Below are 8,465 nucleotides of genomic sequence, written 5' to 3' on the forward strand. Positions count from 1 at the left end.
CCCAAATTGAATGAGGATTACTCATGGTAGAAGGTAGGTAGGCAGTAGATTGAAAAAATATATGTTTTCATTCCTGAAATATAAATCAGATATTGCTCAAGCAGCGGGATCCTAATTTAACTGCAAATTTGTCCAAATGAAGATTTTTGGATGAAAATTCCCAAATTTACCTCTGGGGTTATATACCTGGCAGATGTCACGCTTAATCCATTTTGTCAGACACACAGCTTTAATCAGGCAGTGTTATAGGAAGGCTAAGCACAACCAGATCACAAAGGAATTACTGTCTCCAGAATGCTAATGAAAGATTAGCTCTTCAATTCAGCCTCTGAATTTTGAGGAACCTTTTGTTTTGTTTTCAGGTTAAACTAAGGGCAGAATAAGGAGTAAAGCATGCAAATGAGGCACTGTCATGAGAAAATAATAATTTGTTTCACTGCAATAAGAAATCTCATTTGCATAAAATGAGAAATAATTTAATTGGAGCTCAACTGTGTGCCCTATCAATTTAATTGAATCTCAGCTACATGTCAATGGCTGATTTACTGGGGCTGGTTCCTGGAAAGCATTTGTTATTAGTCATTTTTGCAGCAAAAAGATGAATCAACACTTCACAACTGTGCAAGAGAAATAACTCCTGAAATAAACTCCAGCTGAGCACCACAGATCAATACAAACAACAGTGATGTGCCTGCAGAGCTGTGCAGAGTTCAGTCAACGGGGAATTTAATACACTGGGGAAGAATATTGAGAAATATGGCTATAACTACCCACTCTGATTCTTTTAGCAGGCCATATGACTTCACCACACAGCTATCCTCCTTCCTAACTACATGAATGAACAACATTAAGCCCATTAAGGGCCATTTGTCTTTCAGGACTTGAGTTTCCGCTCCAAGAGTGTCCATCCAGCCGATTTCTCTTCAGAAAGTATTCCAGACCTTTCTGGCCTTAATTTTTTTTCTTGTTTGCTTTTGATTTCAATATTCCCCAACTGGATGGCCTCTTTTTTTTTTTTTTTTTTTTTGTTAAATTATATAAGGTGTTGACTATAAAAAAAAAATAGAAAAAAAGACCAGTAACAACTTGCCTTTCACTCTCTTCTTATAGAAGTCTAGTAGAGTGGAAACTCTGCTTCCTTGCTATAAGGAAGATCCCTAGAGCTTTACACTATTTTACTGGTCTTTCTGAAATCCCTCCAATTAAGTGCAGACACCTTGACTACACAGCGTTTCCAGCTGTGGCTTGATCTCACCTCTTCTGATACACGTGCCTCTTTCAAAGTGCCTGAACTTTTCAGGAAGGTTTCCAGCATGTCCTCCTACACAGTAACAAGGTACCTGGCCCTCCACAGCTGCTTGTGAACAGACATTTTTTTCATTTACTGAGCTGTGGAGCTCTACTGATCCTTTCAATATCCCCATTTCCAACCAGCTACATCTAGAAAATCGAGTTTTTCCTGACTCTGCTTTACACGAGAATTCTTCTTTCATTAGTTGCAACATTTCATCAACAAATTCTGATGGAAAATACTCAGACTATGAGTTGTGTATGACCCAGCCCTCTCAACAACATCTGATGTACATCGGTTGTCTGGATCACATGGTCTGGTTTCAAAGCCGCAGTGAGGCTGCGAGTTCAGGACTCACACAACTGACTGGTTTAGGAGTGGCTGCAGAAAGTCTGTCCTAAAAATGGATGAAGTCACTGATCTCATGCTGTACTTCAGCAAGCCTCAGCAGCTGCAAACACACTGCTTGTTCCCAATTTGTGCTGTGCTGCTTCCAACATATCTTTGGAACTATGTGCCTCAACCTCCCTCTTGCAGACCACTGCTTCAGGTGTGGTCTCCTCTCCTGGCAGGTCAGGGCAAAAGCTGAGACTGGAGGAGCAGAAGGAGCCACCTGCACTACTCACTCAGTATCTGTTTGAATGAGAAATTGGGAATCACCAGCGTCTTGGGCTGCAATGCAAGATGTAACCAAAAGTATGTATTTTATTACTATCTGTTGAAACCAGGTGGGGTAGTGTTCTTTATCTCTTCCAGGACCCATCCTCCCTCCAGGGGGATATCTGCTGTTAATGGGCCATTGGGTCTCACTGCATGACTGACAAAATTACATCATCCCATTGGGAGAAGCTCCACCCAGGGGGAGGAGCCAAGCATCTAAACCTGGATATCTTTGGAGACTGGGAACACCACAGCAGCCTTTCTCCACTGAATTCCCAGAGGAGAAAGACTGGACCCATCTAAACCACCAGACCTTCAGAGGAAAACTACACCCTTCTAGAGGATCATTGCTTCAACAGAACCACATCTGTCCCTACAGGAGGACTGCATTTTAATTTTAATTTATCTAGTAAAGAACTGTTTCCATATCTTTGCCTGAGAGCCCCTTGGTTTCAAGATTATAATAATTCAGAGAGATGGGGTGGTTGACATTTTTCCATTTCAAGGGAGGTTTCTGCCTTCCTTAGCAGATACCTGTCTTTTCAAACCAAGACAACCAAACAAAAGCTCCTGTGCTACCAGTTTCTTGGCACAGCTCAAATACATCTGTGGAACTCAGACAACAGCATGGAAACATTGGTGCTGTGCTATCATCACTGTACAATAAATGGCTTAGTCCTCAAAAGACAATGCACAAAAGTATATGTGATATTCCTGAAGTACTTAAGGTTTCAGTACCCTGTTAAAACTAGAGAGAATGCCTGGGCAGAGTGGGAAATAGAGTGTATCCTCAGTCAGTACCAAAGCCAAAATCTCCTGACTGCAAGAACAATATTTCCAAAAGTTCACAGCTGTTATTCATAATTGGTTAAAATTGCAGTCTAAGTCCCACACCCATCAATGGACATCTTTATCCCGGTGATTAAACCTGGACAGATCCTCAGCAGGATTGTGACTTCATGCAAGTGGTCAGCCTTGCTCCCTGCAAAGATTAAGGTCAGAAACAGACTTGTGAACTCTTGGCTGCTAGTCTCAGGATTAATTCACCATCTAGAAAACATGACATCATTAGGGAAATGACCATCAGGGTCATATGTGACCAGAGACATTTTTTGTGGCAAGAGCTTTGAGGAAATCTTTCTTTTCATGAACTTGGGAGCAAGTTTAGCAATTCTGCATCAACTTGAACTCAATTTACTGAATCATTTACTGGAAAATATCTTCACATGTTTCCTGTGAAACATGTAGCTTTCCTTAGTGAAACATTCAGAATTTTTAATCTGAAATACATCTCCTTCAAAAGTTCTCTTTCCTTTCAGTTAAAACAAGAAACAATATTTTTTAAAGGCCTGTAAAGGACATGTGACCTTTTCAAAATGTATTTAATGAGGATTCTCCAGTTGTTGCCCTCCTAACACTACCAAGGAACAGCTTAGATCCAAAATTCCAAGAGAAAAGAGTGGACAGCTCAGTCAGGTTCCAGTTGCTTCTTCTTGAGTCATCCATTACTACCAAAGATTCTGGAAATCTTTCTGGTAACAGAGAGCTCAAAGCATATGAAAACAACATTTTGAGAAGTCAAAGAGAACAAAAGAAAAAGAAGAGGGGCTAGTGCAAAAGCCCAGTTCCCAATTGTTTGTGCTTTGTCGTGTAGCTCTCACTGGGGGAAGAGAAAAATTGTATATATTCCTTATTCCTTAGTAAACAAACACAATACATCATGGCTTGAAAGAATATACATTTAAAATATTGACTGGCCAGTTGTTCCCTGCAAACAAAGTGACAAAATGTCCAAGAGCTACTTTCTCTTCGTTAGTACTTCCCCAGATTCTATTTCTCATAAAACTTAATTTATTTAGGGAATAAAATTTGTGACAGCTATCTCCTCTATTAAATGTAATTGATAATGAGCATAGCTTCAGAAGTGACAAGTGAAAAGGCAAGAGAAGAACTGGCAGGCAGCAGTCTCAAGCCTCATTCCATATACCAAGACAGTATTTTAAAAACTCACAAAAGAGTAATGACAAGTGAATTTGAGGTTGAAAGGAGCAAAAGGAAAACTAGATCAAAAGAGAAATGTGGAATGAAGACTGGTGGCTTTCTCTCTTCTCAGGGAGAAGAGTTTCTCTGGGAATAGTTTATTGGTGATGGCTTTATACAAAGGAAGATACCTTTTCCAGGTTTTGCAAGGGAAGATGGCTAGAAAACAAGTTTTCCAGAAGATGATGTGTACAACAGATGAAACACTCTCACAGTTTCTCTAACTGATCCAAATCCAAACTGACTACAGCCTTGGGAGAATGAAAACTTATACTGGTTATCCCGGACTTTCTGTTCACCCTCTCCTGAAACACACCTTCCAGAGAGAGGACCTGTTTGGTTTTTTTTCCTATGAGAATCATTTCCTATTGCACATTATGAGGCTAAGATGCTCCTGATCTTAATAGTAATTTTTTTGCTTAGCTTTTTTTACGCAATTATGAAGACCCATCCTAAAGGTCAAAGATCCTCTCTTCAGGGTAGATCTCCCCTCCTCCTCTGCTTGTATCTTACCAGAGTGCATTGACAGAGAAATGATTCTCTGCTTTTGGAGGTTGTACCTCCATGCAGTCCCTAAAAAAAACACTGCAGGAGCATCAGTGTGGTACACAGGTAGAATACATCTTCCTACGAAATTTATGAAAGTATCTGAAGAAGGCGGCACCATTTTCTTCTCTACTGAAAGCAGCAGCAATACTGTTTTAACTTTAAAAGTAAGTCTTGGATGCAATACTACCGCTTAAAGCATCCTCCTGAGAGCAAAATGCCTTGTAGGGCTGGGCTGCAGGTATTACCCACCATCCTCTTCATAGATACTTGTTGATTGATTGATCGATGAGAAATCAGATTTGCTTTTCTGCACACAGCATTATCTCCTTCCAAATTTTTCTGAATAACTAGTAGCTTGAGCCAGGAGAGAAGATCTGCCAGGCAGGCCATTTGGATTACTGTGATATTTTACAGGACATTGCTTAGCAGTGAACAGGGACCTTCACAAAGAGGCATTTGGTCATGGCTAGATCTTGTACAACCACGGGGAACAATAAGAGTTTGGGCGGATTCATGGAACAATTTGGGGTATAGAACCACACCATGACTCCCACTTCTCATTTCAGTGGTGCTATAGACCCTACAAGACTCCTCATTCAGGTCCCCACCAAAACTGTCTCTTGCTAGCCTGTCACCTCACAAAAGCTCTGTTATTGTTATCAGGGTGTTTTTATCTTTCTAGGTCACAGACACGTTGGAGGCTCGCTGATGGCAAATGATGATGGAGCACCAGATGCCAGGCTCCCGGCTGGGAGGTGCACTGCCAGCAGTTTTGGGAACAGGTAACTCACTGGGGGCTAAAGATGCCTCAAAACCCATCCCCCTGGAGCAAAACATTTGTCTTTTCCTGCTCCATTATAATACTTGGGAAAAGGGTTGTAAAGGGTCACCTTCAAATATGGAATGGCAACAGGCAACTGAAAGAAAGACAGAGATTTTTGCTAATTTGTTCCAAACAGTGAATGCTTTGGTCATTTTGGCATTGTGACTTTTTCAAGGAGAAATTTGAATTACTTAGCTGGGAAATGCGCTATGCCAGCCATGTGCTTCTCAAAAAAATATTGTAATTAAGCCCAAAGATATTCATTTTTAAGGCATTTTATTGCTCTGGGAACCTGACTTATTTAGAGTGCAGGCTATTAGAAAACACTTGTTTTAAATGGGGAAGTAGCAAAATAAGTTTGAGCACGTGTCCCTCCAATGCAAATATTGTTTCTGTAGGATGTGGAAGCCACCACCTTCAAAATATTAGCCTCAATTTTCCAATTAGTACATTTTTTAGTGTAATCAAGGCTCCAGAAAGGCAGGACATTCTGCTCTAACCTGGAGGCAATCCTCCGCTCACTCCCACTCCTTAGCTGCATAACCTGTGTGTGGACAGAAAGGATTAACCTGTCAACCCACACTCATGGAAGTGCTGGGGGGAAAAGAGCCATATTCACACTGAAGTCTGCTTTGCAGTGAGGTCATAGTTCTGTAAGAAGGACAAAATGTTGACAGGGCTCTCCCTGTCATCTCTCCTGCTTCACCCAGTTTGGTCAGCCCAGCTCCAGCCAAGAGCCATAAATGAGTGAGTTAATGCAGCACAGGATGGGCAAGACACATCACCCATCTCTTCAGCCGTGCGTCATTCACTCATTTTTGAATGTGAGTGAATGGAACAAGCTTATGTTCTCCTTCTGCCACTTGAATAAGTACTGTGTATTGCCTTAATGGACAGAAAATACAACCTGCTTCTGAAACCCATCCTATGAGATATAAGCAACTGTTAAGCCAAACACACTAATCACATTGCACTCATTTGAATAAAAATGCAACTCAAATTTCCTTTGCTTATGCCTCTACCACAGACTTCCTAAGGCCCTGCCATGCTGCTGTGGGTGGGACCCAGGTGTCAGAAAGCCTCTCAGCAGGACACTGGTGACACCTCTCCAGCCGTGGCAGAGGAACCTAGTTAAGGTTCTGTGTCCTTGGGGTATTCACAGCTCTGAGAAACTGTGGAAGACATGGGTCTGACATACCCTCCACTTTCTCAGCAAAACTTGTATGAGTTATCCCATTTGAACTCCCCTTTCCAGCGCAATTGTTCCACTGCAGGGGGACACGGCAGCTCAGTGACCACCACCACCATCCACAGACTGAGGGAAACCTGTCAGCATCTCTGTTCTTGTTTTGCATCTAAATGCTGTGTGTGGCAGCACCCCAGCACTCAAGAGCAGACCAGAATTTAGCCTATGTGTGCCTTTCTCCCAGAGCACTGGCACAAACCAGGATTAATTCAAATGGCCTCCATGAATTCACAGCGCTGAAGCTACAATAAGTGAGCAAAAGGGCATAAGCTGCTCTGCCTGGGTACAGAATTTTTCCAGTGGGCTGGAATTGCCATCCTGAGTGTGGCCTGAGCTTTATCCCATGCTTTCATGCCCACTATGGAAACACAGGCCAGAACCCTAAAATTACAGTGGCAGGTCTTGCTTTCCTCACTCGTACCATTTCACTTGCCAGGAGTGTAAGACACCATTCTCCTTGCAAACAGAGGTGAATACAAAGCTCCTTCTGTACACCCTGGAGAGCCTGCACAGGCAGAGAGCACCAGAGGCTGGGACAGTGACTAACACCTCACACAGAGGAACAAGGCAGTGGATGACTGTCATGCCTTCCTCAACCATGCTTTCGTTCCTTCAGGAAGGCTGAGCTACACTCTGTCCCTACAACTTGCTTCCTGTATTTAGCCTTGTCTAACACCTTGTTTTAAGACTAGCAACTTTAACTAGCAACTTTTCCCTCACTGGATTGTGACAAAAAAAGGGAAGCAAATTGAAAAAAAATAATGTCAAAGAGGGAATTATGTATACAGTGCACAAAGACTCAAGACTAATTTTTATTATAAACTGGGTTTGTCATCTGGCTACACACAAGATTATTCTGCTAGAGATATTTTCAAAAATAAACTGGTGTGAAAGCAAGATTGTTTTCTGGTAGTGTACAGTTTTGCAGAGACTTCCAGTGTGGACTTGGTACCTACAGCAGAAGGTGAATGGGACTTCAGTACCTACGGGCTTTTTTGACCTCTCTGGACCTCAAGTTCCCCCATAAAACAGAAATGTCAGAACTTATTTATGTTTTCAAAAGACTGTAGGAAAAGTGCCCTTGCTTTGTCTGACGGTTTATTTAATTTAGTATGCTCTTTTCAACAGCAAAGTGATCATCTTTCATAGCTAGAGCTGTGAGAACTAATTAATAGCCTTGCTTTCAAATGTGTGAAGAGCTGTGTATGTGTCAGGTCCAAGATTAGGCATGACCATTTTAAAATATTGCCGAGAGCATTTGGTCCTTATGTCTGAAGTGATAAAGTGTTTATAAAACAGTCCAAAGGAGTTCCCAAAGTCTGTGGAAGAAGCAGGGCAGGTAGCCAGGAGCTCCCAACACCGCCTGGCTCAGCTTTTGTACTCCCCTATCCACATCCACATCCACAGGGAAGGCCCTGACAGTGCTTCCCTAAAGCTGCAGTGGGAAACAGCGAGGATGGGAACAGCAGGGAAGAAGGCAGAGCAGTGGTCACTGCAAAGGAACTGACCCTGCAGCTGGGTTAGGAACAGGACAGGCACACGTGGCTGGTGGATATTGGGCAGCCAGGATTTCCCACTCCAGCCTGTTCAGGGGCAATGCTGAAGGGAATATGTTCACATTTGAAGTGCAATGTCACTTTAAAATTCCTTCACAAGAAGGTCAAATTAAATTGTAGCTGTGGGGAAATCCCTGAGTTTTAATTTACAAGGATGCCCAGAGGAATGGAGGAAACAGAAATAGATAAATAGTAAAGCACTTATACCAAATTAAACACAATATTCTAACGTTTCCTTTTTGTTTGCTTATAGTAAGGGCATGGTTTAGATAAAATCTATGGCTCTGAACATCATTTTAT

Source organism: Cyanistes caeruleus, chromosome 2 (genome assembly GCF_971803275.1).
Source record: "Cyanistes caeruleus chromosome 2, bCyaCae1.hap1.1, whole genome shotgun sequence".
NCBI lineage: Eukaryota > Metazoa > Chordata > Aves > Passeriformes > Paridae > Cyanistes > Cyanistes caeruleus.